This window comes from Myxocyprinus asiaticus, chromosome 39 (genome assembly GCF_019703515.2).
Source record: "Myxocyprinus asiaticus isolate MX2 ecotype Aquarium Trade chromosome 39, UBuf_Myxa_2, whole genome shotgun sequence".
Classification (NCBI taxonomy): domain Eukaryota; kingdom Metazoa; phylum Chordata; class Actinopteri; order Cypriniformes; family Catostomidae; genus Myxocyprinus; species Myxocyprinus asiaticus.
In genome coordinates, this window is record NC_059382.1 from 40007843 (window position 1) to 40027379 (window position 19537).

A 19537-nucleotide genomic window follows, 5' to 3' on the forward strand; every position below is an offset into this window, starting at 1 on the left:
GCCATCATCCACCCGAGAGACCGCGCCGTGACCTCCGTCACTCGGAGAGCGAGGTCAGTCGCCGAGCGCAGTTCCTGCATCAATCCCGGGGCGGAACTACCCTCGTGCAGTTCCTTTAGTGCCTTGGCGGACTTGCAGGAGAGCCATGGCGTGCAGGGCGGAGGCAGCTTGTCCAGCGGCACCGTAGGCCTTGGCCATCAGAGACGACGTAAACCTACAGGCCTTGGACGGGGGCTTTGGGCACCCGCGCCAGGTGGCGGCGCTCTGCGGGCATAGGTGCACCGCGAGCGCCTTTATCCACTGGGGGATTGCCGAATAACCCTTGGCCGCTCCACCATCGAGGGTAGTGAGAGTGGGGAAGCTGAAAAGATTGGGACCGGGCAGTAAAAAGTGCCTCCCGCGACCTTGTCAGCTCTTCATGCACTTCTGGGAAGAAAGGAACAGGGCGGGGCGTGGCTTTGAGCGGCGCCGTGAGCCCAGGAACCAATCACCGAGCTGCGAGGGTTCAGGGAAGAGCGGTGAAATCCACTCTAACCGACACTTGCGGCTGCCCGGGAAAGCATGTCGTCATCTCCGCGTCAGCCTGTGACTGGGCGATCGACCCCAAAGGGAGGAGCCCAGCTGAGGCTTCCGACTTGACGAGCCCGCTCTCCGATGCTGCGCTCGAGAGCTCATCACTTTCGTGGGCTCTGAATAAGAGGTCGAACTCGCCATGAGACGAGCCGGCGGACTCACCCGGAAGCCCGATCAGGGCAGACGAGCATGCTGGGGAATGGGAGGTCCGCGGGGGGATAACCGGCGGAGGCGGTCCCATTGGGGTCCCCAAATCGCCCCCAGTGCTAGCCGCGCTGGCCTCAAACCCGTGGGTAAAAGGACCGAGGCGGGAGCCTCTGGGGTGGCTCGCTTTCTTACGAAGGCGAGCCGCGACCGCAACGTTGCCATGGACATATTCTCGCAATGAGAACATGACCATCCACGAACGCTGTCTCCGCGTGAGCAGTGCCCAGACACGAAAGACAGTGATCGTGACCGTTAGAAGGTGAGAGATAACGAGCACAACCAGGAATAACACACAATCGGAAAAGCATCTTTAAAAAGATGCGTCTTTAAAAAGACGTTCCGTGTGTGCGCTCTTTTAGAGAAATATATACTCTTTTAGGGGGGAAAAATGCTCTTTCAGAAAATATACTCCCTAGTTTTTCTGCCGAAGCGCCCAGGGGCATTCTCTGCAGTGCCCCAGTGCAGAGGGGGGAGAAGCCGCTGAAATGTGCCGTCAGATCCAGCAGAGGTGAATGAACAGTAGTATTCAGCTCAGTGAGCATGACCGTTCGGCTCCGAAGAGAAAATCTGAATGAGTGGTTGCATACCAGCTCCTTTTATACCCGTATTTTCGGGGGAGTGGCATGCAAATACCACTCGCCAGTTTTCATTGGACTTTTATCAAAGACCAGAGGTGTCTCGGGCTCCCAAGAGTGACCCCTAGTGTCACTACATCGACACCAACGTCGAGTGAGTGACAGATAGGGAACTGACATTTACACAGGGGCCAAAATTAACTTAAATATTATTAAACTAATTATAATATGTATAATTTATTAAAAATAATAATAATAATAATTCTAAAACAAATTCTTACTAGCCGTGAAACTGAACATTGCATTATTTTTATAGTGCAATTATTTAGCTGTTTTTTCCTTGTGTGTCAGTGACAAAAAACACAGATAATTCATTGTGTCAGGAAAAAAATAAGATAGATCGTCATGATTGCGTTCCTCACATATTCTTTTGGTGGCTTAATGTGAGGAATATTCGACATGTATCTCATGGAGTTCTTGAGAAAGTAGCCTTTAGACATCATTAACTTCTGATGTTACATTTTCCACTGAGGTAAATTTTTTTATAGATGTGCGATTCCCGGCAGACAGTTTGATTTGAATTGTGCTTGTCACTTTATTTAGCAAGGGTTAGAGTTTTGTCCTCACTGTTCAATATAAATCATGTAATGATGCAGTTGTTCATAATGTTTCCATTTTATTTACTCACCAAAGGCAATAATTTTTCTCGCATTTGGTGCATGTCAAGTGTTAATTTTGGACCCTGTTTACATTGATATCTAACACATATTTACGTACTGTAAGTAGCTGTTGACACATAAGGCTGCTTTTTTCTTCTGTAAAAATTCATAAATTGTCTGCCACCTCTCGCTCTTTCTCTGCTCCTTTCTCTTTTGAACATCCGATTTCGTTTTTATTTCTGTAGATACTTTAATGAGTAGTAATATACATGATGTGTACACAGTTTGCACTAGGCTTGCTGTACTCGAGGACCAGACCACTTTTATTTTCTTTGAGGGTGGGAGGGGGTCTCTGAATACATGAGGACACAAAGCAGATAAGGGGATCTCCACATTTTTCCGAATGGAAAACAGAGTCTTATGATGCTTTATTCCTGCCAATAGCATGCTTTTACTATACTGTTACTATATTACTGTAACGTTTCCATGATAATATCTCAGGATATCAATATTGCCTTTCTGTGGGTCCCCCTCCAGTGAGGGCCCCTGTTTTTCAGGTCCACTATTACCCCCGGTCCGATGCCCCAGACTATACTACTACACTACTAGTTTTACTGTTGATCTAGTGCCAATGAGAAACCCAGGATATAGAGCTTGAGTGAATGTGGTGTGGACTCTGTGGATGAGGGTCAGTGTGTCAGAGACGCTGTAGAAGGACAGTGTTCCTGCACTGTGATCCACATACACTCCTATTCTACAGCAGCTGGAGGAGACACAGACATCAGTTCTTATGTTATTGTGAAAGAATGAGCAACTGGAGGGAGAGCAGAACAAACACCAGGACTGATCATTACCCCCAAACATACACTCAACACCATCTCCCTTCCTGCTGATGCTCTTATATGACACTGATATAAACACACCACCATCACCACTCCACTCAATCTCCCAGTAACAGCGTCCACACACACTCTCTCTACACAACACCTGAAGATAAAAATCAAATCTATCTGGATGATCAGGATACTGCTGGAGTGTGCCAGTGTAAGTAATCACTCTGTTCTCTTCAGACAGACGGAGGCGTTTATTCACTGTGTTTAGATCCCCTGTGAACTGACGGAAATCTGATGAGATAAAAACACACGTCATTAGATTAAGTTCATCAATTTGCGCATGAATAGATGTTTCTGTGTGTGTAAGTCTTTTTCACTGGGGTGAAGGTGAGCAGCAATATATAATTACATACTTACAGTATACTATATATAGTAGGGTACTGCAACTATGAAAATATATTTGTATTCTCAATAGCCATGTTTATAATAAATAATGTTAGTGTATGTTATTGGCTACATGCAAATAATGTATACAGATTCTGTTTTCTCATATTTACTGTACATAATGACTTTTGTTTTAGCCATTCCATATAGAACTTTAACAATAACTCAATTTTAATTTACAATTCTGTTGGTTAGACTGAAGAATAAGGCTCTTAATTTTTTCTTAGGCTGGATTTCAAAACCAATAAGATATTTAAGAAAAGATCTTTAGCTAACCTGCTATTATAGTATGTTAATGTTGTGTTATTTCACTTGGATATATATATATATATATATATATATATATATATATATATATATATATATATATATATATATATATACAGTACTGTGCAAAAGTTTTAGGCACTTGTGAAAAATGTTGCATAGTGAGGATTTCTTCAAAAATAATGTCATAAATAGTTTTCATTTATCACTTAATATCATACAAAGTCCAGTAAACATAAAAAAGCTAAATCAATATTTGGTGTGACCACCTTTGCCATTAAAACAGCCCCGATTCTCCTAGATACACCTGGACACAGTTTTTCTTGGTTGTTGGCAGATAGGATGTTCCAAGCTTCTTGGAGAATTCACCACAGTTCTTCTATCTATTTCGGCTGTCTCAACTGCTTTTGTCTCTATATGTAATCTCAGATTGACAGGATGTTCAGTGAGCTAGTGTTAATTTTAATTAATGTTTCATCGATGTTAATGTCTGTGGGGGCCATGACATCTGTTGCAGGGCTCCCTGTTCTTCTATTCTAATCTTTTCTATTTGCAAAAGTAATGTTTGGGAGTCTAAAATGTATATTTACTATTGATACACTAAAGCTGAAGATTTACATAACTATCTTAAGATAAATGTTTTTGTGAAACATCTTATGTGCCTAAGACTTCTGCACAGTACTGTATATATACACTACTGTTCAACAGTTTGGGGTCACTTGACTGAAATGTTTCTTATGATCTTAAAAATCTTTTGATCTGAAGGCGTATGCTTAAATGTTTGAAATTAGTTTTGTAGACAAAAATATAATTGTGCCACCATATTAATTTATTTCATTACAAAACAAAAATGTTATAAAAAAAAACAAAAAAAAAAAGTTTTTGAAATGGATGACTTGGACTAAATAATAAAGAAAAGCAGCCAATAAGTGCCCAACATAGATGGGAACTCCTTCAATACTGTTTAAAAAGCATCCCAGGGTGATACCTCAAGAAGTTGGTTGAGAAAATGTCAAGAGTACATGTCTGCAAATTCTAGACAAAGGATGACTACTTTGAAGATGCTAAAATATAACACAGTTTTGATTTATTTTGGATTTTGTTTAGTCACAACATAATTCCCATAGTTCCATTTCTATTATTCTGTAGTTGTGATGACTTTACTATTATTCTAAAAATGTGAAAAAATAAATAAATAAATAAATAAATAAAGAATGAGTAAGTGACCCTAAACTTTTGAACGGTAGTGTATATACAGTATATATACACTGGCGGCCAAAGGTTTGGAATAATGTACAGATTTCGCTGTTTCGGAAGGAAATTGGTACTTTAATTCACCAAAGTGATCACAATGTATAGTCAGGACACAACTGATATAAAAAAAACAGCACCATCACTATTTGAAAAAAGTCATTTTTGATCAAATCTAGACAGCAGCCATCACTCCAACACCTTATCTTTGAGTAATCATGCTAAATTGATCATTTGGCACTAGAAAATCACTTGCCATTATATCAAACACAGTTGAAAGCTATTTGGTTCATTAAATGAAGCTTAACATTGTCTTTGTGTTTGTTTTTGAGTTGCTACAGTATGCAATAGACTGGCATGTCTTAAGGTCAATATTAGGTCAAAAATGGCAAAAAAGAAACAGCTTTCTCTAGAAACTCGTCAGTCAGTCATTTCATACAAAGGTGTACACTACAGTCTTCAAAGACAAAGGACAACTGACTCTAACAAGGACAGAAAGAGATGTGGAAGGCCAGATGTACAACTAAACAAGAGGATAAGTACATCAGAGTCTCTAGTTTGAGAAATAGACACCTCACATGTCCTCAGCTGACAGCTTCATTGAATTCTACCCGCTCAACACCAGTTTCATGTCCAACAGTAAAGAGAAGACTCAGGGGTGCAGGCCTTATGGGAAGAATTGCAAAGAAAAAAAAAGTTTCACTTTTGAAACACAAAAACAAAAAGAAAAGGTTAGAGTGGGCAAAGAAACACAAACATTTGACAACAGATAACTGGAAAATTGTGTTCAGAGTGGGATCAGCTAGGCTGTAAGTTGTGTGAGAAGTGCCCGACAAGTGCTACAGGAAGCGTGGGGTGAAATGTCACCTGAGTATCTGGACAAACTGACAGCTAGAATGCCAAGGATCTGCAAGGCTGTCATTGCTGCACATGGAGGATTTTTTGATAACTCTTTGAAATAGTCTTTGAATTACATTTTTTTTTTTTTCAAATTGTAATTGTAATTTTTCACATTATTAATGTCCTGACTATACATTGTGATCAGTTGAATGCCACTTTGGTGAATAAAAGTACCTATTTCTTTCCATATGAGCAAAATCTGTACATTATTCCAAACGTTTGACCTCCAGTGTATATATATATATATATATATATATATATATATATATACAATTATATTTATGTAGGGCTTTACTGGTTGTTTAGATCAGTGTTACTATCAGAAATAATTAATAATTATTTCTTAAGTTATTCATTAATATTTAAATTAATTAATTGAATCTAACTCATTAAAACCTCATATGGGGCTCCAGTAAATGTAGTGAGCTACGTTTAGGAGCAGGTTTGTTTATTAGCAATAATTAATAATTATCAAAGATAATTATTAATTATTAAAATCAATAGAACATTGATGAGAATCAATGTTAGCTTTTTTAATCCTTTAAATCAACAATTATCAAAGATAATCGTTAATTGTTAACATCGATGAAACATTAATTAAAATTAACACTAGCTTACTGATCATTCAAATTCAACAACCATCAAAGACAATTATCAATTATCAAAAATCAACAGAATATTAATAAGGATTAACATTGACGGGGCACCACCCTGGAATCAGGGACTAATAACCAGATAGTATAACAGTCTCAATATTAGATTGTTTTCTTAGGAAAATCGACATCCGAAGAATATCGATTTTCAGGAAAAAACAATGAATGAAGGCTTGAATCCGAGCACTGACATTCCGTCAGCATGACACAGGTGTATGCAAAACAAAACACTTCTCTTTGTAATATAAACAAAGTTTATTTATGCAGTAATATCAATTAATAATTAATACAATGCAGTCAATAAACGTCCGACTTACAACTACAAACTAAACAGTGATATGATTAGATATTGAAATCAAAATAATCCTATAACACATGAGGGTGTGTGTGTGTGAGAGCGAGTGTGTGTGTGTGTGTGTGTGTGTGTGAGGAGGGACGCGCACAAAATGGCAGACGTGACTCTCGTGGAGAGTATGTCATGCGAGACTTCAAGCCAGGGAATATGGCCGTGATTGTGGGTGGAGAGAAACCAGTCAATGGCGTCTACCAGTTACCGCATGTATCCACTTGTACGATAGCTTAGGGACAAAGCTGAGCTTTAGCACGAGCCAAAAATGTGTGCCAGAATGTTTGTGAGGGGTCGCGTGTGTGTGTGTGTGTGTGTGTGTGTGTGGTTAGTACGAGAAAGAGAGAGAGAATTAAGTGACGGCCCCAAAGCCAATTTCGCGATCGTGGGAGAGGAAGCAGCTGTTAGTTTATCACTCAGAGACGCGTTGGACGGCTCGTAAACAGTCCCGCGTTCTTTGATTCTTTAAAGGATAAACTCCTTTGCCGGTCTCACCCGCGATGGCGAAAATGCACAACAGTCCAATTTGGTTGGACCACAATACAGCAAATCAAATTTGTGATAATTAATACCCTGAGTATTAATAAGAGCGGACATGGCGGTCCGTAAACTGTACAAGCAAAAACCTTGAAACACAAGAATAACACACTATAATATTCTATCTCTGCCCAGACGTAAACCTCTTACTTGAATCGTATGAGGATGCAGAATGTGTGTTCATCCGTCCTTTAACTCAGACTCGGTTCCTCGAGGCTCGGGTGATGACGGGAGGCCGGTTCCTCGCTCTGTCGGTGGGCGGTACGGCTGCTGATTCTCGGCGGGCTGGCAGAGAAATCAGAAATGTCGACTTGATTGAAGATGGAAGAGAAATCTTTAATCTCTTCACTTCTGCAGGCAAACGGATGAAGATGCGGATTGCTCGGCGGTCTCCTTCGGATCCGTTAGAGTGTTCGGTTGAACACAGAGTAATCTCAACTCGTCCAGTGAGATGGAGATTGTATGGCCACAGTTTCAAGTCGGACGGTACTTCCTTGTGCCACGAGGTTGCACCTGAGAGTAGCGATGAGCTGCGTCTATACATGGCGAACAAAGTTGCTGGAAGCAAATCCCGGAAGCATTTCAGAGGTATTTCTACTCCTGATGATGTCATGGTTGAGGGACGTTCTGTTGTGTGCCTCATCCAATAGGAGTTGAGAGTTCGATCCTTTAGTGAGCAAGGCTTCATGGGATTTGTAGTCTGTTTTGGACTCCCTTTGTTTGATTTTGGCGCGGTTTTTATCAGTAAGATTTATGACTTGGTATGTGGGGGCCTGAGTTAGGTTTTTACGACTGTGTTAGGCCTGCCTTTGTCTTCTATCTGAATACATGAGGCCCAACATTTAATTATTTACTTCTCCCCTTTTCTCCCCAATTTGGAATGCCCAATTCCCAATGCGCTCTAAGTCCTCGTGGTGGCAGAGGACAATTCTCAGTTGCCTCCGTGTCTGAGACCGTCAATCTGCGCATCTTATCACATGGCTTGTTGAGTGCGTTACTGTGGAGACATCGTGCGTGTGGAGGCTCACGCTATTCTCCACAGCATCCACGCACAACTCACCACGCGCCCCACCGAGAGCGAGATCCACATTATGGTGACCACAAGGAGGTTACCCCATGTGACTCTACCCTCCCTAGCAACCGGGCCAATTTGGTTGCTTAGGAGACCTGACTGGAGTCACTCAGCATGCCCTGGATTCAAACTCGCAACTCCAGGGGTGGTAGTCAGCGTCTTTACTCGCTGAGCTACCCAGGTTCCATATATATACAATTTGAACTATAATTGATATGATACCTCTCATTTTAAAGCTGCACAATGTAACTTTGTGCTCTCTAGCAGCATCTGAGGTTGAAACTTAAAATTGCAAGCAATTTGCGGAAGAATACATTATGTCAGTCGTATTCTGGCACTGCTCTTCTGGCGGATGAATCTCCCAATTTGAGCTTACCTGGATTGCCTGTGTTCATGACTGGAGCTGGAGTCATAACGTGCTATTTTCATGTTGATATTATACAATTAAACATTTGAAATGGAAATATGACATGCTTTGATGAAGATAAACAGCACTCTTATTTACATATTTCAATAAATTTTACACTTAAATCGCTTTTCTGACACTACACTCAAAGCACTTTTAAAAAGAGAACAGAGGACTATCCTCAGCCACCACCAGTAGATCTTAATATGATGTTTGACTTGTACTACAATTTTCAATTTAAGAGGTTAAACCCATGATATGGCTGATACGAGTTCAGTGGAAGACTTTATTATTTTTATACTATCTTGTCCAGCCTCAGTTACTACAATAGCATGTCTATGCAATACACACAATAACACCATAAACTAAAACATAAAACGAGGATTCAGTAATGATGAGGATAAAATATACTTTATTAAATGTAAAAATAATATGCTTATGCTTAAAAATAATAACACTGATTGTTGATGTACTCAATCAATAATGGCAATTTGTTCATTTTTAACCAAAAAATATTACATAGTGCAGAATGGTGATGGGGGCATGGCCGAGCGACGTCTGTGGAGAGCGAGGCAGAGAGAGTGAGTACGGTAAGGATTGACACCTGTGGGAAATCACCTCTAACAGCTGTTTTGTGTTTGCAGTGTGAGCAGAGAGGGATTTAAAGGGCAATCCAGACCACCGGAGGGGGAGAGAGTTGCACGCAGCAGTGTGTTCATGAGTGTGGTCATTATGTTGAAGCTGGAGAGCATTCTGAAGTTTGTTTGGGAAATAAAAATGTACACTGAATTGTTACCCATCTCCCGCTTCCTCCTTGAGAAGTTAAAAGAATCTTGTCACAGTGATACCGAAAGGAGGTGCAATGACATCCTCGCCACATCCTCGAAGTCTTCAAGTCCCTCGCCAGCATCCATCAAGCACAACACCAGACCCTCATGGAGCTGCGGAAGGAGCAGGAGAATTGTTTCGAGGTGCTCCTCCAGGCCCAAGCGGAGGACCGTTGGGTGTTGTAGAGCTTGCTGCCTCAGGAGGGGGCTTCAGCCGTAACCCCAGCAGCAGCAGGACCCCATGTGACGCTCGTGAAGATGACACCACAGGACGACCCAGAGGCCTTCCTGGACCTCTTCGAGCACATGGCCAGAGCCCTGAAGTGGACGCACTCACAGTGGGTGGTCCATCTGCTACCACTGCTGTCTGGGGAAGCCCAACTCACGGCACAACAACTCCTGGTTGCCAACCTCCTGGAGTATTCCGATTTGAAGGCAGCCATCCTGCAATGGTGAGCCCTTTTCTCTCTCTCTCTCTTTTTCCCTTTCCTCCCCTCCCCTGCCTCAACCATCCACTAATCTTGGGTATGAATTGACCAGCATTTACTGCTTTATTGAGTGAAATTTGTGTGGATGGGCCCTGTAACAAAGTGTCTCTGTGTGTGGTTTGCAATTCACTGGCTGGGGAGGCCCCAGCCCTTAGAGGATTCCCTGCAGGGGATTTCACTCTGGAGCAGATACAAGATGAGACCCTTAGGCATGCCTTTGATCAAGTAACAGTGATTGATGGTCAGCATCTCCAGCCAGACATCTTGCTCGCATATTCGTATTTTTCAATTATCAAGGATCTCTCCTTGAGAGAGTTAAAAGGACCTTGTCACATGCAGCTTTAAGTTTCCAAAAATGAAGAAATGCATCTTAGCAAGTGTTGCTAAGTGACTTACATTTTAAGAGTTCATTCCTGATCTTGGGTTCACCAGTGATAATTTCAGTATATGCTACAATGGGAATAAACAGACACAATTACTGTCATTTTCACATTCCATGTAAATGTTTACCTTTCCTTAGATTAGATTAAGATTCATCTCTAAATGTAAATACATTTTGGATACTTTATCTCTGTCAGATATCTTTTCAATGTGTTCTTTGCAGAAATCCTCCAGTTGTTGTTTCAGTTGAGAGACAGATTTTATCACCTCATCAAAAGACAGGAGAAAACTGACAGAGATGCTGGGTAAGACTGAAGATCCACAAGGTGCAGAAAAAGACTGCAAACTCTACAGGAAAACAACAGAGTACAAGGACAAAATCCTTCATCCCCTACACTACAATTACATTGTTACTGTGATGAATAAATTAAATTATATCATATGATATAGAACTGTATCTGTTCCTTATCATCTCTAGCACCTTTTTAAGCATCTGTTCTAATACTTCTATTTACATGATGAACCTCTTAAATTTCTTAATAATGGGCAAAGTACAAAAATAAAAATACACAAGCATAGAAACGTACATAAATTAAACTAGATTTTACATTTACTAAAGAGAATATGAGAGGTGCTTGTATGCAAAACTTTGTTGGATTTCTTGGGGTGTTCTGGTTGGTTGCTTGAGCACTTTTAGGTGGTTGTTTACTTGCCCAAGTCAAAAAATTCCACCTTCAAGTCTCTATGATATTCTGGTTCCCTTTCAAGAAGGTAACTTAGACTCTGTGTCAGAAGCTAACACTATGGGCGTGACTTTGAAACCCTATACCATCACACCAACTTGACTGGCTGGTAAAGCTTGGCACTCCACCATCACACCATCAGGATTTTCTTTTTTCAGGGCAGCATAGACATTTCACATATTCTGCCACAGATTTGGTGCTCTAGGCTACCAAGACCAGTGCCCAGGTTATTGGCAGATCTATGGGTAGCCTGATGCTCACTGAATGCCACATCTGACTAAATCTGTCAGATCTGACGACAAAGGCGTCCTGCTTGATGCCCTGGTGTGTCAGCAGGGCTTTTTTGTTGACTCTATTGATGCTTTCACCGAGTGGTTTCAATCGGCTAAGAAGCAATTGCTGGCTTATAGACACATCCTGCCAAGGCAGTGTAGTTCTATCAGATGGTTTGATCGCACTCTATTTCAGGACAGCGTCCAGCCAAACAGAGAGTTACCATCTCTAACCCGTTCCTTCCTGTAGAATGGAGACAGGGCCCTGACAAGCAAGCAAGCCCAGCGGCCTGCACCCAAGTGGAAGGTGGCTCTTCCTGGACCTCCCCCCAGCAGTAAAGTTCCTTATGGGCTGCCCCAGCATTCCTGATGGATTAACACCAACAAAGCAGGGAAGTTCGCGTATGGACCGGTCTGCTCCAGCGCCGAAGAAGGTATGGACCACTTCGCCATGTCCCCACAATATTCATCTTGCTCTCCCTGCAGTTATATGCTGGGATTGAGAACAAATGTCTGTTTTTGATGGCTCCATGCCCAATGTGTGTCACGACCAAATAAAGTTTGGTCAACCTCGCTTCACTTGCTCGAGGCATAAACAAATTCGCAAAAACAAATTTCCATTTCTAACCAACATGACTGCCCCCCCCACCCCCCTGAGGGCAGGTGGCGCTCAGACCCCACCGATCACAGACAAATCTCTGTGTCCTCTGACTCACTATCTAACAAGCACAGAGATTAGTTGCTCATGCATATTTGGAGGAGGATAAAATTTTATCTGAAAGTTGTGATGCTAGCCACAATGGGCAGATGCAAAGTTGTCACCATGGACGTGTCCAGCATAGGCCTTGTGCAATGGACATCTGGTGTTTGGTAGTGTGAGATGTATGAGACCTTCTCGCTCTGCTACTGTCCTGATCTTGAACTTAGCACTGGTTGTAGATGCACTTACAGGTCCCCCGTTTGACCCACTAGAGGTGGTAAGCTTACATATTCTCTCTATGAAGGCCTTTTCTGTCAGTAACTCCTGTTTAGAGTTCAGACCAGGCCTGTCAAAGGCTATTCTTAAGCCCAGGGAAGGTTATGTTTCCAAAGATCTGGCAACGCCCTTCTACAAGAATTATCCCCTCCTCCATTTGAATCAGGAGAGGCAAAGAGACTACACATGCTCTGCCCAGTGAGGGAATTAAATATGTACATTGATAGAACCAGTCAATTCAGGATATCAAAACATCTCTGTTTTATTTGGAGGCCATCCAAAGGTTTGACTGTCTCCAAGCAAAGAATTTCCGACTGGATCATGAATGCAATTGCTCTTGCATATGTCCCATGGGTATAAAAGCTCATTCTACCATGAATATAGCCTCTTCCTTCTTGAAAGGGAATGTCTAGGTTACTCACATAACCTTGGTTCCCTAAAAGGAGAGAATGCAACGCTGTGTAGCTGAGCTGCAGCTACTGACTTTTCGCTGTTATGGGACGAGAGATAAGTTCTCCTTCAGTGGCACTGAGCTCCGGCATATATGCTCACAATGATGCAGTATAGGTGGAGCATCAAGATTCACCAGCCAATCAAATTGGTTTAATGTTATATAGATTCAAAGTCATGCCCCATGAAAGGTGCTCCCATAGCATCAGCTTCTGATGCAGTGTCACATTCCCTCCTTTCAGGAAACCAAGTTTACGTGAGAAACTGAGAGGTTCTCATGATATGGCTCAGGTTCTTCCTTCAAGTCTATGACAATGTTTTCACCAGTTTTATCATCCACCAGGTAAAAAAAAAAATCAGTCCAATCATTCAGAAAAATAATAGCACAGTTTGAAAAAGCCATACACTTCAGTGTGATCAATAATAATGATCAGAGCTGTTACCTGCAAGAAATGGATGTGATCATGTGTGTTTGAAAGCTGCTCCAGCTCAGGGTCTCTCCTCCTCAGATCAGCAATCTCCTGCTCCAGTCGCTGCAAGAGTCATTCAGCTCGACTCTTTACAACCGTTTCCTGATCTCTGATCAGCTGTATCACCTCAGAGTATCTTCTCTCAATGGAGCGCATTAGCTCAGTAAAGAACCACTCAGTGTCCTCAACTGCTGTCTGTGCATAGCGGTGTTACACACACATTATAATCAGCTCTTACTGACACCTCACACAGTCTGTGACTGAACTGAGTATGAAACCTCTCTTTCAGAAAGCATTGCTTTTCCTTTTCTCAAAACTCGCCTTGCATGACTCCACAGCTATTTTCACCTCCTGAATCTTTTTCTCATTCTCCTGGATTCTCTGTTTGCCTTTTTTTTTTGGTGTGTGTCTCCTCCAATGACTCTTTTGATCAAACAAACTGCAATTAAATCTATTAAATAAATATAATTAAATAAAAACTAAATTATATAAAATCATTATTATTGCATTGCAAATTTCAAAATACATACAGTATTATTTCAAAGAAGATTTACACAAATTCTGTATGGATCATAATCATCTGTATGGATGATTGTTTTTAAGTAACACCTCTGAGAGTAGCTATAACAAAATTACAGCAAATCAAATTGAATGTTTAATATAGAGTTATGTGGATCAAGATTTTGGACAAATTACATTTCGCAAGACACACAAGAAATGGAAACCAGGCAACCAACTAAATGTCTTGTCACTCATCACTTGAAGGAACTGTGGCTCATTAGGACAAAAACAAATATAAAAGGTCCATTCGCAGCAATTTCAAGCAACAAAAGCAACCAGCAGTCATTAATTTTCAAAGAGATTTAGATATATGAAAGATAATGTAGGGTAACCAGCATCAGGAACTGGCTGTTTTGTAGTTGCAGCCATGCATATTTAGCTTAACAAGATAGAGACAGAATTTAACACTTGTCTCTTTGCGCATTCTTGTGGCACATGCAATTTTAGTCCATACTTGCTTCTTAGTCCATTTTGCAAAAGCTGATACAGTGTCATGGTTTTTGTGGTCATCCATTGTGCACAAGATGCAGATACACTTCTGATCGGTTCGACAGAAAACCTTCAGAAATGTATTGTGTAGATGGCAGATCATCTCCTGGAATCGTCCAGTAGCATCCATCAGATTGTGTCTCTTACTTTGAAAGAGATTTGCATGTTGTTCAAGGTGATTTTGACAGTAAGAGTCCAGACACTCCAGATAGGAGATTTGTGTTTTCTTTCAGTACAGACGTCACACTTCATATCTCAAGCTCCAGCGTAACCATGAGCAGGAACAGCAGCTTGGAGTTTCGTCTTCAGTTTCTCCACTATTTCAGGCACAATGGTGTTTTACCTAAAGCAAGTTTTGTAGTGAAAATTTGTTAGCTTGGCTCTTCATGCATAATAAAAGTGTGAGCCACCACTAATAGCAGCTGTCAAATATCCCCAACTGCTGTGCAAGCCGCACTCTACATCAGACATGTCAATCATATGGCCAGTGAAGGAGTTCAAACCTGGTCCACTCACAGTATTTACACTTCTCAGCAGAAACTAGATCAGTGAGTGACACTGTCACAAGAAAACACACAATGACAGTTACAAGAAAAATAGAAGTAAAACAATTAGTTTCTCTGCCGTTTATACGTTTTCAATGGATAATTATTTGATATGATGCTGTTAGAGTTTGACTAAGAGACCTGTAATTAAATCTTCTTTTATTTTTATTTTTATTTAGGCCATTCTTTGTGTTAATGTCAGTTTTTAGATGTGGTATTACAGCCTAAAGAGCCAAGAGCAGTGAGTGTGTGCTTCTTTTTGTTTTACCCAAATATTGGTTGCAATTTAATTTACAGTATGTGTAATTTCAGTACACTTAGTGTACATACTCAAGAAAGTTATGAGCAATATAAGGTAACTACTTTTACTTAATATGGGTTAACGTTGGGTTTAGGTTTAGGGTTAGTACCTAGTAATTACTATATTTGTTGTAATTATATAGAACATAAATGTAGAACAATAGTGTAAAATTGTAATGATGAGCCTTGGGCAGAAGTCCAATTTGTCAGGCAAAGGCCAAGATCCAGTGAATACAGGAAGTAAATCCAAACCAGGTACACAGGGTAGGCAAACAAATCCGAAAACAACAGGCAGAGAGAGTAATCTAATAAACAGGCAAAAATCCAACAGGGTAAATACAGACAGGAGTAAAACGCTCCGAAATGCATTTTCAAAGAAAGGCAAGACTTTGCAATGAATACAGAGTTTATATACACTTGTGGTAATGAGAGAATGAGCAACAGGTGTGTGGAATCAGAAGCAGTCAGCATTCGGGTGATGATGAACTCTGGTGGTAAACCTGAGGCACGGCAACAGGGATTGTTACAAAGGTTCTTTTCTTTACGGATTTTGAAAGGACCTATGTACCTGGGACTCAACTTTTTGGACGGGAGCTTGAGTCGTTGGTCCCGAGTAGAAAGCCATAAACGTTGGCCCGGCTGTAGTGATGGAGTTGTCCTCAGTGATGTCGGTCAGCTTGCAGTTTTTGCCGTCTTATGGCTCATTGAAAGTGAACGTGAGCAGAATTCCAAGTGCGTTCACTACTACTCATCCAATAGTTAACGGCAGGTACATCGGAAAGATCTCCTGACCAGGGGAATAATGGAGGCTGGAAGCCCAGGACACATTGAAATGGAGTCAGACCTGTAGAGACTTTGATCAATGAATTTTGAGCATATTCAGCCCATGGGAGGAAGCGACTCCACTCATGTTGATTATTTTGGCAGTATGAGTGTAGGAATCATTCAATTTCCTGGTTGAAGTGTTCCGTTTGTCCATTGGACTGAGGGTGGTATTCTGAGGTGACGCTGATGTTGATGCAGAATGCCTTTCACACTCAAGAGGTGAATTGAGGACCTCAGTCTGAGATGATGTTCTCTGGTAGACCAAAGAAGAAAAAGACATAGTTGAAGATGAGCTCAGCCATCTCCGAGGCTCTAGGGAGTTATTTTGGGGGGGATAATTCGACAGGACTTGGAGAATCATTCAATAACCACCAGAATGGTTATGTTTCTGTAGGAAGTGGGTAAATCTGTGATGAGAATGTATGATTGTATTCATCTATGTGAATAAAAGATGAGTCCAAGGTCGTTGAGGAGTGGGCAGTGGTTGTAATAACCCAGAGGTGCCTGTTTGGAGGATTTGGACATGGCACAATTGTCACAATTTCTCACAAAAGTGGTAACATCCAAAAGAAGGGTTGGCCACCAAAACATATTTTGTACTAGCCTGATGGTGCCCTGAATTCCTGGATGTCCTGGAGTGGTGCATACCCATTGTATGACTTGGGTTCGCATGGCCTTGGGTATGTATTCCTTTTCTGGTGGGCAGTTACCAGGCGTAGGATCAGTGGTTTGAGCTCAGTGAATCTCATCCATGACCTCCCATCTGACTGGAGCAAGAAGTATGAGTGAAAAAATTGTTTCCATCTGTTCCATGCTCCGTGGGGTGTCATGTAGAAGAGAAAGTGTGTCAGCCTTAGTATTCTTTGAACCAGGTCTGTACATGATCTTGAAGTTGAAGCTAGGGGTGTGATGATTCGCTCTGACAATGATTTGATTCTATTAGTAGCAGTTAAAGACCACAGCAAAGATACTGTAGTTTGCTATTTGAAATTCAGACTTCAATTGGCTATAAATCTGCTATGCATGGGGTAGACATGTAAATAATGTTGCATTTTATTCTTCAATATTTGTAAATTCGGATGACATCATCCTCTGCTCTGCAATCGGTTGTTTAAATTTTACGACTCTTCATTTTCTAATCCAAAAACAGTAGTTCCAATAGTTGAACACCTAGAAGACTGAAATCACTCTCATCTTGACTGATTGTCTGATTTGTGAATTTCTTCAGAGCAGTTTGTTTTCCTGTCAAACCTTTTTAAGTCCATGAGTCGGGAAGGTGAAAAATAAGTGCTCTTCACTTTTAATGGCTGTTTCCAGAAAACACGCAGTCTGGGTTCATGCAAATTCACTTGTATTAGATAGAGCCTGATTTGTAAAAACATGTAAAGGTGGAAACACGGGATGTGGTAACCGTGAGTTCCCTATTAATTTTGGGATAGGGAAAGAGGCACCAGGTGGCTAAATGGAGACGCCTCCGATTGTCAAGCCCATTCATGAGAATTAAATCACATTTTCATGCAGGACTGCAAAAGATAAAACATTTTTTTAATATTTTCGTGGCTGCTACGTGTCTTTGACCAATCACAGGTTACTGTAATCAACTTATTAGTTCTTTTCAGAACATTCTGAAATCGCTCCCTATTCTGTAGCATTCACTAAAGAGAATTAATTAATGAGTGAGCGTTTTCCTTCACAGCCAATGTGAGTCCACCAGTCACATTTATTTAAGCCATTTATGGTTAAACTGTTTTATGGAGAAATTACAAATTTTATGGAGATACAAAAGCAATAGTAACATATTGCAATTGGGGAAGAAGGCAACAACTATGAACTTGCATTGGTCAATGGATGCAAACAGTTTTGAATAATGACACAGAAAGCTGAACTATCTATCTATATCCATCCATCCATTAATTTTATCTTATATAGGTTTGCAGTGTGAACTCGGCTGCATAAACTTTCTTTACTTCAAAGTGCGCTTTCTTTCCCTTTAATCTTGCATGCTCTGCTCCATGTCTGATGCGAGAAGGTTTGTGTAATATGTGACAGGCACATTAGGTATTACTTTATAATGATAATCGATTCTTTAATTTCGTAATCGATGCATCTAAATTTATTTAATAGACTGATGCACTGCGATGCATCAATGCATTTTTCCACCCCTAGTTGAAGCGGGTGAAGAATAGCGCCCACCGTGCTTGTCTGTGATTTAATCGCTTTGCAGCCTGAATATATTCCAGGTTGCGGTGATCTGTGAAGACCTGGAAAGAGTGTTGAGCAACTTTGAGCCAATGTCTCCATTCTTCAAATGCCGCCTTAATAGCCAGCAATTCACGATTTCCCACATCGTAATTATGCTCAGCTGGAGTGAGTTTACATGAAAAGAAGGCACATGGGTGTAACTTGGTTGGATTTCCATGATGCTGAGAGAGGACGGCACCTACTCCACACTCAGATGCCTCTGCTTCAACGATAAATGGCAGATTAGGATCAGGGTGATGAAGAATGGGGAGCGGTGGTGAAACATGATTTTAAATCATTAAAGGTCCTTCTGGCATTGTCGTTCCACTTTAACCTTCTGGGTTTGCATTTGAGTAGTGAGGTGAGAGGTGTGACTAGGGCAATGAAGTTACGAATGAACCATCTGTAAAAATGTGTAAAACCCAGGAAGCGTTGTAGTTCTTCAATTAACTTAGGTAGGGGCCAGTCTAGAATGGCTTGGACCTTTGTGTCATACACGGCGACTCCCTGTGCACTGAGAATTTATCCTAGGAATGAAATCATGGTCTGATGGACCTCACACTTCTCTGCCTTGGCGTACAGTTTATGCTCCATTAGCTGCTGTAAGACTGCCCGTACATGTTGAATGTGTGACTCAAAGGAGGAAGAAAAGATTAGAATGTTATCAATGTAGATGATCACCCATTTGTTAATCGTGTCATTGAACACTTCATTAACAAATGCTAGGAACACTAAAGGTAAGTTGGCTAGGCCGAAGGGCAACACCTGATATTCATAGTGCCCTCTGTTGGTGAGGAAAGCAGTTTTCCACTCATCACCCTCTGGGATGCGGATCAGGTTATAGGCATTGCGGAGGTCTAATTTAATGAAAATCTTTGCAGTACATAGTTGTTCCAAAGCATTGGAAACTAGATGTAAACGGTAGCGATACTTGATGGTGATGGCATTGAGACCCCGATAGTCAATGTAAGGATGAAGACCCCATCCTTCTCAAAGAAAAAAGCAACACTTGCTGGAGGGGTGAGAGGTAGATAGCCGAATGAACCCATCTGAAGGGCTTCATCGATGTATTCCTCCATGGTATTTCGGGTGCCGACAGGGGATAAACTTTTCTCTTGGGTGGAGACATGCCTGGTAGAAGTTCAATGGCACAATCGTAAGGACGGTGAAGGGGCAACTGGGTAGCTTTGGCTTTCCTGAAAGCCTCTTGGAGATCGGAATAAACCTTGGGAATATTTGCTTCATG

At 41.3% G+C, this 19537-nt stretch overlaps 1 pseudogene; it reads right to left on the reverse strand.

Annotated features, from left to right (window-relative positions):
• Positions 1-2611: 2611 nt before the first annotated feature.
• LOC127429994 (E3 ubiquitin-protein ligase TRIM16-like) overlaps positions 2612-19537 on the reverse strand; it is a 534825-nt pseudogene continuing 517899 nt past the window's right edge.